Consider the following 16,717-nt stretch of genomic DNA (forward strand, 5'->3'; position numbering starts at 1 on the left):
CCAGCACTTTTCGCTTTATTTATTGAGCCCATAGCACAGGCAGTTAGAGACGAACAGGAGATAAAGGGGATTATGGTCCAGGGTTTCGAACAAAAGATTTGTCTGTACGCAGAAGATGTTTTGTTGTTTGTTGCTACACCAGAGTTTATCCCCAGGTTGATGTCGATCTTAAAGCAATTCGGCATTTACTCGGGATATAAATTAAATGTTCAAAAAACACAAATCTTAAATTATAACTATACCCCTCAGAATGACATGTTGAGTAGATTAAAATTTAATTGGAATTCATCAAGTATTAAGTACCTGGGGATTATAATAACAAAGAATATTTCTAAATTGTTTGATAGCAATTATGGTCCTATAAGTAAGAACATTAAATCTGATATAGATAGGTGGTCCCAACTGCCCTTAGAGATGCATGACAGGATAGATACGGTGAAAATGAACATGCTCCCCCGACTTTTATACCTCTTCCAATCCTTACCAGTCGAAGTCCCTTTAAAACAATTTAATGAATGGGATAAGTGGATTTCAAGATTCATATGGGGGGGTAGGAGGCAAAGAACTAAATTTAAAACACTGCAGCTACCGAAAGAGAAAGGGGGAAGATCACTGCCATGTTTATCAGATTATTTCAAACATTATTTCAGCTAAAACCTTTAGCATGCTGCTGTAATCCAGAGTATACAGCAAAGTGGAAGGATTTGGAGATCTCGCAGCTGACTGTACCATTGCAATCAGTGCTGGGTAGCAAACCATTATATGAACAGTATTCTAAAAGTTTAAATCAATGGACTAAGGTTCCTCTTCGAATCTGGTTTAAAGAATGCAAATCTCCGTTACTTGAAAGACAATCTAGACTATTAAAATGGGTTGCTTTTGACCCCGACTTTAAACCAGCAAGGGCTGATGGGAGGTTTCAGCTCTGGTATAGGCTTGGCATCACCTCTTTTAGTTCAATTTCAAATTCAAAGGGAGAATTATATAGCTTTCAGGAGATCTCTTAATAAATATGGGTTGGGAAAACTAGATTTTTTTTAGATACTTACAAACAAGGACTTATTTTAATAAAGAGATACGATACTTGGAGAAGCATGACACCAATTTAATTGACTTATTTATTGACATGTATAAAAAAAAAAGATAATAGGAAACTAATTTCAAAACTGTACCTAGCCATTCAATCCGTAAAGAAACATTCAACAACTAAGGTTAGATTAAAATGGGAAAAAGAAGCTTGGGGCCGTATTCACAAAGAATTGTAAGGCTAAAAGTAGCTCCTAACTGGCGAATTTAGGAGCAACTCCTAAAAATAATGGGCGTGTCACTCTTAACTTTAGGACTCCTATTTTTTTTCACTAAGAGTAATTCACGAAGCATTTTAGCCCTAAAAGTAACACCTTAGTCTGGGACAGCTGAAAAGAAGTCGAGAGGACTCCTAACTCACTAAGACCTATTCACATAGGATTGTAGCGCATACCACCGCCTCTCGCAGTCGTCCGGGGTCCGCGACACAAGCGGGAATGCTGCATTGATCTGCAAACAAATCCTCTCCCATGTTTCACGCTTAGTTTTACTTGATATCACAGTGTCGAATTTCCCTCTTATTTTATTTTTTATTCATTTTTGTGGCACCAACTGGGCCAGCAACAGTAACTGATCCTGCGTCCAGTTGGGCTTTCTTTTCCGTTTTGGCGAGTTCATAATCCACCGTCATTCAACTATTACATTACTTCAATAGGAGCAACATTTCCTTGCTTGTTTCCGCCACAGAATGAAAAATTAAAAAGGTAATTGCGACTTTTTATATCTCACAATTGCGACTTCCTATATCTCGCAATTGCGACTTTATTTCTCACAATTCTGACTTCATATCCCGCAATTGTGAGATAAAAAGTCGCAATTATTTTTATTTATTTTTATTCAGTGGCGGAAACAAGCCTCCATACTAATAGGATGTCAATTAACCAAGCAAGTGTTAATGCAAGTGTCGTTTTTCATTATTAGGCAAGTGGCGGTTTCATTAGGCTATTAATTTAATTGAATTCACCACTTTTCTCTCTCTCTCTCTCTCTGCCTTTTTAGAATTACACTTCACTGGGGCCTGCACAAACATGTCATTATATATGTTTTTCGATGACATTACTATTATTATTTTGTGTAGGACACAGACATATTTAGATGTTGTAATTCCATGATTTGTTGCGTCTGTGTTATGTTCCGCATGATGGCCCTGTCATCTAACAACCAATCACCGCGATCATTGCGAGGAAACTCGTGCATGAGAATTGACGTCATCCATAGCAACGAAGAATCACTCTTAGTTTAGGAGTTGCCATTTTTCCTTACTAAGAGTAGGTCTGAAAGGCGTTGTGAATAACTTTTAGGAGAAAACTCCTAGCTAACATATTTTAGTGTGATTTAGGAGTACTCCTAGTGGTAAAATAAAATTCTTTGTGAATACGGCCCCAGGTCTATATATTTCAGAGGAAGACTGGCTGAATATCTGTTCTATACAAGCGACGTCTACCAGCTCGGGCATGTGGAGAGAATTCTGTTGGCGGAATCTTATTAGATACTTTGTACCCACCAAGTTAAAATCTTTTCAGTCTCGCGAGAAGGGAAAGTGGTCTATGTTGGAGGAAATGTGGGGAACAGCTGGCAGACCATTTTCATGTATTCTGGAGCTGCCCAGCTATTCAGTCATACTGGCAGGAGGTAATACAAGTAATACTCTTTATTTTCGGTGATGGAATTGACTGCTCATTTTCTACAATTTATCTGGGAAACTTAGCAGCTCATTTGATGATAAAAGACAAGTACCTTTTAAAGATATTATTAGCAGCCAGCAAGAAAGCTGTAACACGAAAGTGGCTACAATTTGAACCCCCAACAAAGGCTGAATGGCTGGACATTATGTCCAGCGTCCAAGATATGGAGAGGATGACTTTCGCTTTAAACCTACAGATGGATAAGTAATTGCAGTATTGGGAAAGATGGATTGTGTTTACGAATTCATGACATGTTTATTGAGCATATATACTGACGTATTGATGTATATACTGACATACATACTTTCATTAATTTTGTTTTATGCAAGAATGTATGAGTGACCAAACGATTGTTCTGTACAATTGTATGTTGCTGTGGCTGTTTTTTTATTATTATTTATTTTATTTTTTTCAAAAAGGAAAAGAATAAAAATACAGTATTAAAAAAAAGAATTATTCAATATATTTGATAAATGACACAATCATCTAACATAATATTAACATTAAAATGTACTGCCATATTTTGACACCAACTTTGAGATTGATATTTATTTTACTAAAACTTTTAATTATTAATGGCCGTTCGCACTAGACTTTTCCTTGCACTGACTTCCATTCATGCGCATGTGAAAGTGAGACACCAGAAACACAAGCTCAAGTGAATAACCCTGTGAGAAATAACACAAACATTTATCATTCAGTAAATTTATGTTTGTGAAAAAGCTGCCGCAGAATGTGACGTCATTTCACGACCGTTGCAGTGTGTGTAGAAACTTCACATGCTCACAGTGCAGAGTGGCCACGGCTTTAGTTTTAAAGGGTTAGTAATTTGGACAAATGCTGCTGTCCCGAGAATTTTAGGTTTCTGTGTTAGCACCCCCCAACCCTACACAATGGTTGTCTATGTGCACTGGAACAATCATTCATAAAACGCATTACATTTTATTTTACAAAGCCGCGAAACTCGCCGAGTGGTCTTTCAATCTTAACCGTTCTATTTCATCAGAGACGATCTTAAAACAGGGCTTTAAGTGTAAAATACCGAACTAACCCTTTAAATAAACCATTTTTATTAGCATTATCTGTGTCCTACATGTTTCACTTAACCCTGTTACTCCTGACATGATTTTCCTCATTTAAAAAAACAGAACATTTCTTGATGGGAAGACGAGAAAATAATCTCAATCCATTGTCTCAGTTTTTACACAAACTGTAGCATTGACTGTATTCATCAACCCTGTTACCAAAGTTACTGTAAGAGGAACTATGAATAACTTGTATGATATTTGAAAAATACAACTTGTACAAAAAATACAAATTTACTGATTATTCTTTAAAAGAAAAAAATGTTTTAACTATGTTGAAAATGAGAAAAACTAATTCCGGTAACGTTGTTGCAAATTGGAAACCTGACATAAAATAAATGTAAAATAGTATTTAGCTTGATTTAATATTGATAATCAATATAAAAATGTCACAAACCTTCTTTACTGACCATTTGTTGAAGAAAACCCCAGAACATTCTGTACAATTTCATAGTTTAACTGTTTATCTAAATGTGATGAAGTGCTTGAATGTTTCTAACATGAATGTTCTTCAGCATCATGAATGAATGAAGAATAAACACCAACCTCTTTGTTCTTCAGGATCTTCAGTGTGTTTCATTCTGCAGGTTCTGGATCACTCGTGTTCTCACTGTCCTCTTTTATAAACTCAGTCTTTACAGATTTCAGCTCTTCCTGATGCTCTGATGCTCGTCTTCACTTGTAGCCGATGGGAATTTACAACTATATCGCTGAATTACTGTGGGAGGAGCTTCACTGATGATGTAATTGCAGTGGGAGGAGCTTCACTGATGATGTGATTGCAGTGGGAGGAGCTTCACTGATGATGAATTCCAGAGTTGGGGGAGCTAATCTGCCAAAATCAAAAGTATCAATTATTGAGTTTGTTTTTATAATAAATTAAACTTCTAAGTGTAGCTGGCGCTGTCTGCACTTCGCCGACGTTGTGTTCTGGTGCACTGATGACAGGACACTGACGATCTTCAATCAGAACCAGTCTCTCTTTTTCCAAGTAGAATGCAGACTCAGTATTTTATCGCATTCAAAAATCAGAAAATAAAATACAGAAAAATTACCATGAAAAATGAACATATCACATTTGGCTTGTTTTTACCATGTGTATCTGTCATATTCTGAGTTATTTCTGTTATTAACTATGGGTAATAACGTTTTGACGTTATACGTAATAAAGCTAATGTTTTGCATTAACATTATGCATCATGAAATAAACCAACTTCCTTTCAATAGTTAACACTTACAGTAACATGCATGAAGCAAAATGTACAGGCTTTACATCTGGGCTGTTCAGTGCCATTGAACACCAATCCATACACGAAAACTTTTAAATGAACACATTATATTTTAAACCATATTGGAAGTAGCCTACATACCTATACAATTTCAAAGAGAGCAAAAGTTCGGGATTCAATCTCCATTCAGAATCAGCCTAACATAAGAAAAAGGAAAACTGAAACATGTGGGCTACATCACAAGACGAGAGAATGGCGAGCGCTAGCATACAGCAAAACACAACACGAGGTTAGCTATGTTAGCAATTTCTTAAGCACTCAAAACAGCATTTCTCGACACATCTTGACTAAATGTATGTGCACTAATCATAAAATACACGTACAAGTTACCATGTGCACTGAAGATAAAGTTACAACCGGTATTTTTCAAGCTTACATCACACTTATGTGAACACGTACCTCTCTCAGTCAAGTAGAATGCAGAGAAACGAACGCGTAAATGCAGTATATGACCGCCACTCTCGCCTCTGTCCAATAGAGGGCGCACTTACAACAAATCTCACAATACCCGTGAAATGACTGAACAATACAAGACTCACATAAAACTCACATACCCACAAAATAGAAAATGAAAGGTTGCAAAAATATTTGTCATTCTTTAACCTGTTCAATAAGCATTTATGTCTGTTTATCTATTCATCCTACAGTAACTGGTGCCAATTTATTAATCATTTTAAACAATTTGTATTGCTAAAATCCTAACATTATTCTGCTTCTTCATTACAATCCAGGTATCTATAAAAGAAAATCCAACTGTATTTCAATTCATATAAATTGAAATACAGTAAAACAATTGATTCTAAGTCACAAATTTTTATTTCTAATTCTAACATTATTGTGTTTATTTATTAAAAGGAGGGCAAATATCTAGAAAGTAGGACAGAACTGTAAGAAACATAAAAGTCATATTTGTAGCCAACAAATCCCCTCAGTCTGCTGACACCAATGAAATGAGCTTTAAGTGTCAATTTACAGGAGATCTGAAGACATCAGCATAATAAATGAGGAGAAAACAGGAACTATTGTCATGAAATAAAGAGTGTTTTCAGCAGATCTGTTAATATTGATGATCCTCAGACTATCAACACTCATTCAACAAGACATTCAGGATCATCAACAGATCATCTCACTTTATTCTGAGTGTTTGCTGTTAGAAACACATTATTTAAGGCAGGATAGATGATAAAAGCCTGTAAAACTGCTATACTGAAAGGCAATACTGCAAATTTCTCACAAAACGACATGGATACACTCATCTTCATCAATCACTACACCAGCATATTATGCATAATATAGACGGATACATTTTTAACGTGTGAATAGCTTATGGATAAAAGACAAAAAGGTATACAGCAAAAAAACAAACAAAAAAATCAGGCATATTTAGAACAAAAATCATTTGATTACAAACTAAAACACTGTATTTAAGTGGACTAAATTAGTGGACTAAAGTCAGTCACACCACCTCGACTTTCTTCTAAATAACGCAAATTTCACTCTATATACCACAAATACATGGGGCACTTATGTTGTTATAATAAAATATAACTCGCCCGCGGTGTAATTCAATGTAGAACCGCCACTGGCAAGAACTGTTAAATAAATTTGATCAATGACACAATTATCTAATGTAATATTAGCATTATAGCATGTACAATAGTATCAAAATGTTGATACCAATGTTTAGATTAATATTTAATTTATTTTACTTAAAACCTTTTCATTATTACAATCCAGTCAAACTAGAACTTTAATTCCAATGACGTTGGACACCAGAAACACAAGTGGAACGCCAATTAATTATCTGTCAGTTATATCATAATTTAAATAGACATTTGATTATCCTATTTAACTCTTTACATTATATTTTACTGATTCATTTGGATTCCAGTGTCACTTGAAATAACAGAAGTAGAGGCTTACTATTGTACATTAGAGTGTATTTTTCTCAATAGTTTAATCAGTTTATTCTCAATCAGTTTTTCTCAATAGCTTAAACACTATAACCAGACTTTTGAACTAAAATTTAAAAACCATAACGCCACTTATCAAAAAACACACCCATTTCACTAAACTACTGCTGAAACAGCTGCTGTATCTATTCAATGGCCGTGAAGAGCACTATGTGGAGTGTGTCCTTGGCTACAGAGTTGTGACTCCGCCCACTTTTACAGCATTTTTCAAATATCGTCAGTTGGTGGAGTCAGGCTCTGACCAGGGGCTGATTTACCCTTTAAATAAAATTAACTCATTTGTCACAATAAATCAAATTGAGTTAGCCTTTAAAAATATAATAATAATAAAAAACTAAACTATATTGAGAAATGTCCAACATTTTTGTAACATGGTTGCAAAAAAATGCGAAACACATAAACCAGAGCTAAAATTACACTTTGTTTGACCGAAATGTTCCCTGTACCCATTTCATAGTTTAACTGTGTATCTAACTGTGATGAAGTGCTTGAATGTTTCTAACATGAATGTTCTTCAGCATCATGAATGAATGAAGAATAAACACCAACCTCTTTGTTCTTCAGGATCTTCCGTGTGTTTCATTCTGCAGGTTCTGGATCACTCGTGTTCTCACTGTCCTCTTTAATAAACTCAGTCGTGGGGCGCCTGCCTGCAACCACCTCCACGTAAAAGCTTCTGCTGGGGCCGGGCGGGAGGGGGCGGAAGTCGCAGGAGGGCGTGTTTGGCGGCGAGCGGACTGAGGCGTCTGAGCCGGTGGCCGGGTGGCAGCAGCTGGCCATGGGGTCAGCCTCAGTCTGCTTCTGGGCGGCCGAGAACTGATGGGCAGAGTTCTCGACAGCGCCGCCGAAAAGGCCAGACTGGGATATGGTGGAGTTGAGGAAGCGGGTTCACTCAGCCTCGCGCATATCAACCAGGTTAGGCCAGAGATGTCTGACCACGCATGTGGACATCACCTGACCCAGGGAGCGTGCGGTCACCTTCGTCGCTCGTAGAGCAAGGTCAGTGGCGGCACGCAGCTCTTGTATGAGCCCTGAATCAGCCCTAGCCTCGTGCACGAGCATGCAGTGAGGTGGCAGCCAGCCCCGCAGCTCTATAGGTGTTTGCCACCGGAGTAGACAAAACCTACAGGCATTCGAGGGGTGCTTAGGGTCGCCACGCCAGGTGGAGGCGCTGTGGGGTGACAGATGTGTTGCCACTTGCCACAGAACACTCCACGGGGGTAACCCCAGTGTACCCTTGGCTGCGGTCTCTACGAGGGCAGAGAAGACGGTAGAGGCCGCTGAGCAGTCGCGAAAGTCAAAAGAGACTCCCACGAGCTCATGAACTCTTCATGCACGTCCGGGTAAAAAGGAATTGGGGTCGCCACCCCCAAAAACCAATCATCAGCCTTGAGCACTCGGGACATGGCAGATGTCCACACAAGCCCAATACTCGCGGCGCAACTCTGGATCAGACTCGACAGGCTGGCACACCCAGAGGTGGCAGCACAGCCGAACCCTCATCTCCAGAGGACTCCAGCTCACCTTGTGATGCGGCGATAGACATGATTTTATCTGCCGGGATGATTTTATCTGCTTTAGCTGCTAGAGCTGCCGGCATCCTTCTGAACGCGGGCGGGCAGCGAACTCATCCGGACACCACACGGGTTGCAATGTGTAAGAGGGGGGTGTGGACCGAGGATAAATCGTCGGTTTTGTTCCACACCAGCTGCCTCAGGTCACCCTGGCCACCAGCCAAAGTATTCCCTCTCGTGGAGAGAATAGATTGGGGTGTGGATGAGGGGACTCTCGCTCTATCGAGCTCATTGAGTCTCGACCATAACACTGCAATGGTCATGTTCGGAAAACATGACGCATCCGCGAACGCTGTCTGAGCGCAGCCCAAACACACAAACAGCGATCGCGCCCATCAGCTGAATCTATCAGACTATCGCGCTCAGAAATACACGGGCAGAGCGTCTTTAAAAAGACGTGCCGCGTGCAAGCTCTTTTTGTGAATGAAAGCTCTTTTTATGAGAGGAAAGCTCGCAGCAGTGCTGAAGCGCCCAGGGAGAAACACACGGGCTGTTGCGGTCCACTGCACAGATCAGCAGGCAGGAAAGTGAAACTCGCTGGAACACGCCATCACACCAACACCGACTGGAAACTAGGGGTGGCACGATCTGCTTTTTTTGCCTCCAATACCGATTCCGATACCTGGGACTCAGTATTGGCCGATACCGATCCGATCCAATACTAAAATAATAATTAAAAAAACAGTGCCAAATTACCTAATAAACTGTATCTGTATGCCTCACTGTGGGGAAGAGACTGGGATTATTCTTTTGTTAAAGGCATCAAAGCTTGACTTAAACATTATTTTCCTTACTTTGTAAAACAATACAGACAAAATATATACTATATAATTAAAATACATTTATTTTAAAATTTTAAGCGCAACTTTTTAATGAATCAGCAACATATGATACATAGATTGGACAGAACAACTAGCTATCAATAAACTGCCATTGCGCAAAAGTATTGTAATATGAAAGGCTCCAATTCAGAGCGGCACGAAACCTTATGCGCATCCCGTGCGCAGAATGATGCGCTCGAAGCAACATGGAGTCACGGCGCGCAGCGCGTCGCATTGAAAAGTTCAAAGCACAAAAGTAAGATACGTATATTTCTTTATTTATTCATTAGTTTGAGCCTTTTAACAGTTTTAAATTTCAGTTAATGTGCGCGTGAAGAGCAATTATATCGCTCTCTACTCCAGTGTTGTGATCACTGAGGAGTTGTGTTGTGATCTAACAGACACCCGGTTGAAAGTAACATGTGAAACTCCAGCACGTTAAAGTCCTTTTATGCAAACCATAGACCTTTATCTACATATCTACAGTATAATAATAGGAACATTGACTCATCTTGGAGAGAGTTTCATCGTGTTGACTGTTTTACCCGAGCGCGACGCGCTGTTTGAGTGCTGAGAATGACTGACAGCCGCAGCGGAGGGAAGCACTTAGGTGAAGGTTAATTTAACGATTTAAATCTGTACCTCACATTAAACTATATGTAATGGCTTCAGAAATCTTGGAATACAGTACACGAAAACATTATAGTGCTTTATAATGTTTTTGTGCCTTTTGTGTTGTATAACAATAACATACGTAGGCTATACAATATCGGATCGGATTTGGATGGTCTCGTCTGGCGATACCCGATCCGGTAAATATTGCTAGTATCGGAGCAATACCGATACTGAGTATCGGATCGGCGCACCCCTACTGGAAACTGCTCGTCTAGAAGATTCTCGAAGATACTCAAAAATAGACTGCGGAGTGAAGATGACCTGTTGGCTCTGAAGCAAAAACATAACTGCATATTGCCGGCGTTCTCCTTTTATACCCACGAGGTGGGGCGGAGTTACGCTATGCAAATTCCGCAGACCCATGGCATTTCTTTGCCATTGGCTCGTTTTGTAATACTCGAAGTTGATAGGCTTCTAAGCGAAACCCCATTCGTCGTCATCCGACGTAACTCGGAGTGACAACGAAAGGGAACACAATTATTTGTAAATGCTTGTTTGTTAATTGTGTTGTTATTTTCTTCTCCAGGTTCTCCAGATGTTTACATGTTTGTGAGGAAAGCTCCTGATGATGAAAGTAAGCTGGTTCTGATCTGTCTGGCCACTGGTTTCTACCCCAGAGATGTTCAGATGAACATTAGATTGAACAGAATTAATCTTGAGGATCAAACATCTTCTGGAATCAGACCAAATGCTAATGAAACGTTTCAGATGAGAATCAGTGTGAAGTTCGACAAAAAACATGAAGGATCTTACGACTGTCTGATCATTCACAGCAGTCTGACAGAACCAGTTACAGTAAACTGGGGTAAATATCATCATAAAATCAGTTATGCACAAATTTGTAGCAGGAGAACATGATGATGCTGGAATAGATTATCGTTTCTTGCCACAAAAATTACATTTGAAGCACCCCAACTACTTTCAACAGTTCATAATGTTGATTAAAAGACCATTTATAAAAAATAAACATTTAGAAGGAATTTTTTTCTTCATTCTGCAGGTGGAACCTGTATTTACTGTATTTACAGCAGCTGCAGTTCCAGCTCTAGCTCTCGCTGTGTTTGGTTACTCCATCTACAAAAGGAGAAGGTCAAATGGTGGGTTATAATATGCAACACTGTTGCTTTAAATGTCTCATTGTTGTTATATTGCTGTAATATCATTGTTTAAAAGACAAGAGATGAGCAGTTTAGACCGTATATAGATTAGTATAGAGATTTTGATAATGATGAGATTTTATGATTTTCAATTAAGTTTACTCTTCCTGGATTAAAATGCATTGAATTCTATATTTACACAAACAGGGTATCTGCTCAATCTCAAGTGTTTATATAATCTGATTATCTTTTTTTCTAGCTCAGAAAGCAATGACAGAGGAGAAAATGATGATGACAGAAAAACAGAGTAGTAATAATCATCCTCTCCACACACAGGTATTTACATCACAATCACATTTACTGTCTGTCTTTGTACAGAGAATCATAATTCAGTCCAAAGAATCAAACCGAAAACCTGCAGTCGATATGTGATGGGTACATTTTATAAAGTGTGATTTCTAGACCTGGAAAAATCATTGTTCAACTAAACTGTTTATTTGATATATTATTTATATTTGATATATTATTTTAATATATTGATTTAAATTAAAAAGTTCTTTCCTTCTTTCTTTCTTTCCTTTTTCACCTTCAGCTGTTTCTAATGTCTGTTTATGGGTCAACTCTAATTTAATAAGAATATTAATCATGCCAGTCCCGGTTTATTATGTTTGTTTATGATATGTTGAAAAATGATGCTTCCAACTTTTCCCATTTGACAGTTTCTTGAAACATTTCAAAGGATCAAGAACACTTAATATTTGTTATGTGTGTAACAATATTGTTCTCTGTTGTTGTTTCGGGCAGATGGAAACGGTGGTTGCAGTGAAACATCAGAGGGTTTTAAATGATCCAGGACTCACTGACTACTGTGACATTACACTCTGAAGTTTACTAAAGTATTTTGTAGAGAATGATTAAGAGAGAGAGATGTCAAATGCTGTCACTACCTCATCTGTTGTGTATTTATAAATATTTTAACTGTAATATAACAGTAATACTACAGTAATATATTACTGTACACTAAAAAATGCTGGGTCGTTTTAACCCATTTTTGGGTCAAATATGGACAAACCCAAATGTTGGGATAAAAATGTAATTTAAAAATGTAACCCAATGCTGGGTTTGTCCAAATTTGGCCCTAAAATGGGTTAAAACAACCCAGCATTTTTTAGAGCATACAATTTTTTTTTTGTTGGTCTTTTACAGTAACATTGCGTCTATTTGTATTTTTTTTATGAATAAATGAACATTAGATTTTTTAAATGAAAATATTAAAAACTTGATGCATTTAGATGCAGTGTTAATAGCTGAAAAGTGTCATCGCAGTTAGTTAATGGAACTGTTGTAAAAACCATTGCATTGCATTTTGTGTTGGTCCTTTTCATACAGCGATCTCTCGTTCTAGCTTGTATTATTAGACAGTGTTTGAGAGCTTTCTGTTTTGTATCTACTGTTTATTACCTACTTAAGAGGAATTGTCTGTTGTAAAACTGCTAAATGTTTTTTTTTACGAGCTGGTCAGATTTTTTTATGTTTTAAGAGTGTTTTTATTGTGTGTGAACATTTATTCATATATTTTTTGAATAAAATGTGTAAAACACAAAAGGCTGATAACAGTGTGATTTGTGATGTTTGGTCTAGGAGATTGAAAGAAAAATTAACAGACCGCCGGAAAGTGAGCAGTTTCTCTTGCTTTACTATTTTTTTATTTGGCTTTTTTGCATTAACATTGTTATTTTAGTATATATAGGCCTACTGCATTTCTCCACAAATTCTATATAGTCATTTAGGGCATAAATGTATATGCAGAAATTACATTTAACTATTCCAACTCATTTTTGATCTACAATACAAATTCCTTTAAAGCAAGAAGAGTCCAGAAATTAATTTGTTTCTTTTGATCAAATGAAGATTTTTTTTTTCTCTGAAATAATCGATGTTGTCATTGATCCTTTGAGGTTCAGTATTATATGATGGAGGCCCGTCTGATGAGGGGGATTCTGATTGGACGAGACTCGTTAATAGGTGTGTCCAGTTTTTAGTGTTTAACTCCTACTGGAGAGACAACATCACAAACACAATATAAATAGAGATGGACTGCTGTTATTATTTATAAGCTTTTGTATTGTTTATAATTTTTCATATTGATACAATGTTTAATTAGCCTATGGCCTTCATTTGCCTGGTTGGACCTATGCGGTCATTAACACATTTGTGTTCTCAAACTAGTGAGTCAAATGTTTTTTTACGTTTAAAAAGAGATGACGGGGCGTATACATACTGATAGGGGCGGAGCGTGACTAGTACCGAGACGGCTGGGGAACGTGGATTCACGCTTTTGTGTTTCTTTCTCATACTTGTATATTTCCTTTCTGTAGCCTACATCATAGGCCATATGTTTTTGAATTCCCACATTGGACGTATTCAGATATCATTTACTCGGACGGGATTATGCGGTGGTCATACGGGATATCTGAATTTGTGTTCAAGCCCGTACGGGAGAATTTACACGCGCTTTTCCTGCTTCAAGTTCGGCTACGCTTCAGCGAATGTATTTCACATTGATTTAAACCTCTGGAAAGTTTAACATTTTCTCGGAAGCAATTTGTTTTCTACTCATATTGTGCCATGCGCTGAACTGTGCTGGTGATTATTTTGAGAGAAGAACTTTGATAATTTGATTATTTCAAAGAAAAAATAACATTGTGGACGTTTGATTTCTGTTCTGTTGCAAAAATATGCTGACTTAAATAAGTTTAGTAAAAATAGCTTCCATATTTTAGGCTACATAGGCATATTAACTAGCCTATAATCCATTTAAACTGTGCAGCGAAATCGACAGTCTCCTTATAATGGCCTGAGACTGGAAAAGAGAACTGTAGAAGAGTTGTTCCTGTTGTTGCAGTTACAGTTTCTCAGTTCTGCAATTTCTCCGTTCAGTGCTTGCTTATGTGTTTCTCTGTAACAAGATGTCACGGAGCACCAATCAGTTCAGTTCAACCGATGTAGGAAAAAATAATAACTACTCGGTTACTATCGTAACCTCAGTTCCCTGAGAGAGGGAACGAGTATTGCGTAGCTATACGCAGTGGGGAACCTCCTTTTCCTCGATTTACTGAAGCCTTATATGTAAAACGCATTTGCAGCTGCACAGCTATAGCACATTGAGCGTCTGAATCACTCATAGGCTGTGGTGCGGGCGCCTCCGACGTGTGACCAATGAGCTAGCCCTACGTCATTACACGTCAGAGCCCGCCAAGGGGGCGTGAGTTTGAGAATTTCGAACAAACAATTTCGTTCATTGTCAACTATTTTAACTCCCTCAGAATTGGCTATCAATGTCAGGCCCTTTTGGTGACATAATACATTTATGAGTCAAAATACGCCCTGACTCTGTCTCACAAATTAGAGGTTCAGTGAATCAATCAGTGAGCTGATGGCCTGATGCAGAAAAAGACAGTTGAATATCATCAGACAGTCTTAGGCTGTGAGTGAGTGTGTGTGTGGGTCTTAGGCTGTGAGTGAGTGTGTGTAGGTCTTAGGCTGTGAGTGAGTGTGTGTGTAGGTCTTAGGCTGTGAGTGAGTGTGTGTGTAGGTCTTAGGCTGTGAGTGAGTGTGTGTAGGTCTTAGGCTGTGAGTGAGTGTGTGTAGGTCTTAGGCTGTGAGTGAGTGTGTGTGTAGGTCTTAGGCTGTGAGTGAGTGTGTGTAGGTCTTAGGCTGTGAGTGAGTGTGTGTAGGTCTTAGGCTGTGAGTGAGTGTGTGTAGGTCTTAGGCTGTGAGTGAGTGTGTGTAGGTCTTAGGCTGTGAGTGAGTGTGTGTAGGTCTTAGGCTGTGAGTGAGTGTGTGTAGGTCTTAGGCTGTGAGTGAGTGTGTGTAGGTCTTAGGCTGTGAGTGAGTGTGTGTAGGTCTTAGGCTGTGAGTGAGTGTGTGTGTAGGTCTTAGGCTGTGAGTGAGTGTGTGTGTAGGTCTTAGGCTGTGAGTGAGTGTGTGTAGGTCTTAGGCTGTGAGTGAGTGTGTGTGTAGGTCTTAGGCTGTGAGTGAGTGTGTGTGTAGGTCTTAGGCTGTGAGTGAGTGTGTGTGGGTCTTAGGCTGTGAGTGAGTGTGTGTGTAGGTCTTAGGCTGTGAGTGAGTGTGTGTGTAGGTCTTAGGCTGTGAGTGAGTGTGTGTAGGTCTTAGGCTGTGAGTGAGTGTGTGTGTAGGTCTTAGGCTGTGAGTGAGTGTGTGTGGGTCTTAGGCTGTGAGTGAGTGTGTGTGTAGGTCTTAGGCTGTGAGTGAGTGTGTGTGTAGGTCTTAGGCTGTGAGTGAGTGTGTGTGTGTGTGTGTGTGTGTGTGTAGGTCTTAGGCTGTGAGTGAGTGTGTGTGTAGGTCTTAGGCTGTGAGTGAGTGTGTGTAGGTCTTAGGCTGTGAGTGAGTGTGTGTAGGTCTTAGGCTGTGAGTGAGTGTGTGTGTAGGTCTTAGGCTGTGAGTGAGTGTGTGTGTAGGTCTTAGGCTGTGAGTGAGTGTGTGTAGGTCTTAGGCTGTGAGTGAGTGTGTGTGTAGGTCTTAGGCTGTGAGTGAGTGTGTGTAGGTCTTAGGCTGTGAGTGAGTGTGTGTGTAGGTCTAAGGCTGTGAGTGAGTGTGTGTAGGTCTAAGGCTGTGAGTGAGTGTGTGTAGGTCTTAGGCTGTGAGTGAGTGTGTGTGGGTCTTAGGCTGTGAGTGAGTGTGTGTAGGTCTTAGGCTGTGAGTGAGTGTGTGTGTAGGTCTTAGGCTGTGAGTGAGTGTGTGTGTAGGTCTTAGGCTGTGAGTGAGTGTGTGTAGGTCTTAGGCTGTGAGTGAGTGTGTGTGTAGGTCTTAGGCTGTGAGTGAGTGTGTGTAGGTCTTAGGCTGTGAGTGAGTGTGTGTAGGTCTTAGGCTGTGAGTGAGTGTGTGTGTAGGTCTAAGGCTGTGAGTGAGTGTGTGTAGGTCTAAGGCTGTGAGTGAGTGTGTGTGTAGGTCTAAGGCTGTGAGTGAGTGTGTGTGTAGGTCTTAGACTGTGAGTGAGTGTGTGTAGGTCTTAGACTGTGAGTGAGTGTGTGTAGGTCTTAGGCTGTGAGTGAGTGTGTGTGTAGGTCTAAGGCTGTGAGTGAGTGTGTGTAGGTCTTAGGCTGTGAGTGAGTGTGTGTGTAGGTCTAAGGCTGTGAGTGAGTGTGTGTAGGTCTAAGGCTGTGAGTGAGTGTGTGTGTAGGTCTAAGGCTGTGAGTGAGTGTGTGTAGGTCTAAGGCTGTGAGTGAGTGTGTGTGTAGGTCTTAGACTGTGAGTGAGTGTGTGTAGGTCTTAGACTGTGAGTGAGTGTGTGTAGGTCTTAGGCTGTGAGTGAGTGTGTGTGTAGGTCTAAGGCTGTGAGTGAGTGTGTGTAGGTCTAAGGCTGTGAGTGAGTGTGTGTGTAGGTCTAAGGCTGTGAGTGAGTGTGTGTG

The 16,717-nt window shown here is 39.4% G+C and overlaps 1 protein-coding gene and 1 pseudogene across 2 annotated transcripts in view; one reads left to right on the top strand and one right to left on the bottom strand.

Moving 5' to 3' along the window:
- LOC143714394 (uncharacterized) overlaps nucleotides 1-4,724 on the bottom strand; it is a 185,255-nt pseudogene extending 180,531 nt beyond the window's left edge. The window contains exon 1 of the transcript XR_013195479.1: nucleotides 4,403-4,724. The product of XR_013195479.1 is annotated as an uncharacterized LOC143714394 (transcript). The remainder of the gene's footprint in view (nucleotides 1-4,402) is intronic.
- The window catches only part of LOC143714367 (uncharacterized), a 288,790-nt gene that overhangs the window by 79,130 nt on the left and 192,943 nt on the right, over nucleotides 1-16,717 (top strand). The gene's annotated exons all lie outside the window — the stretch shown is intronic.

The sequence above is a fragment of the Siphateles boraxobius genome, unplaced genomic scaffold (assembly GCF_051911475.1).
Source record: "Siphateles boraxobius isolate OS27281-9 unplaced genomic scaffold, OSU_SipBor_1 54, whole genome shotgun sequence".
In the NCBI taxonomy this organism is placed as follows: Eukaryota; Metazoa; Chordata; class Actinopteri; order Cypriniformes; family Leuciscidae; genus Siphateles; species Siphateles boraxobius.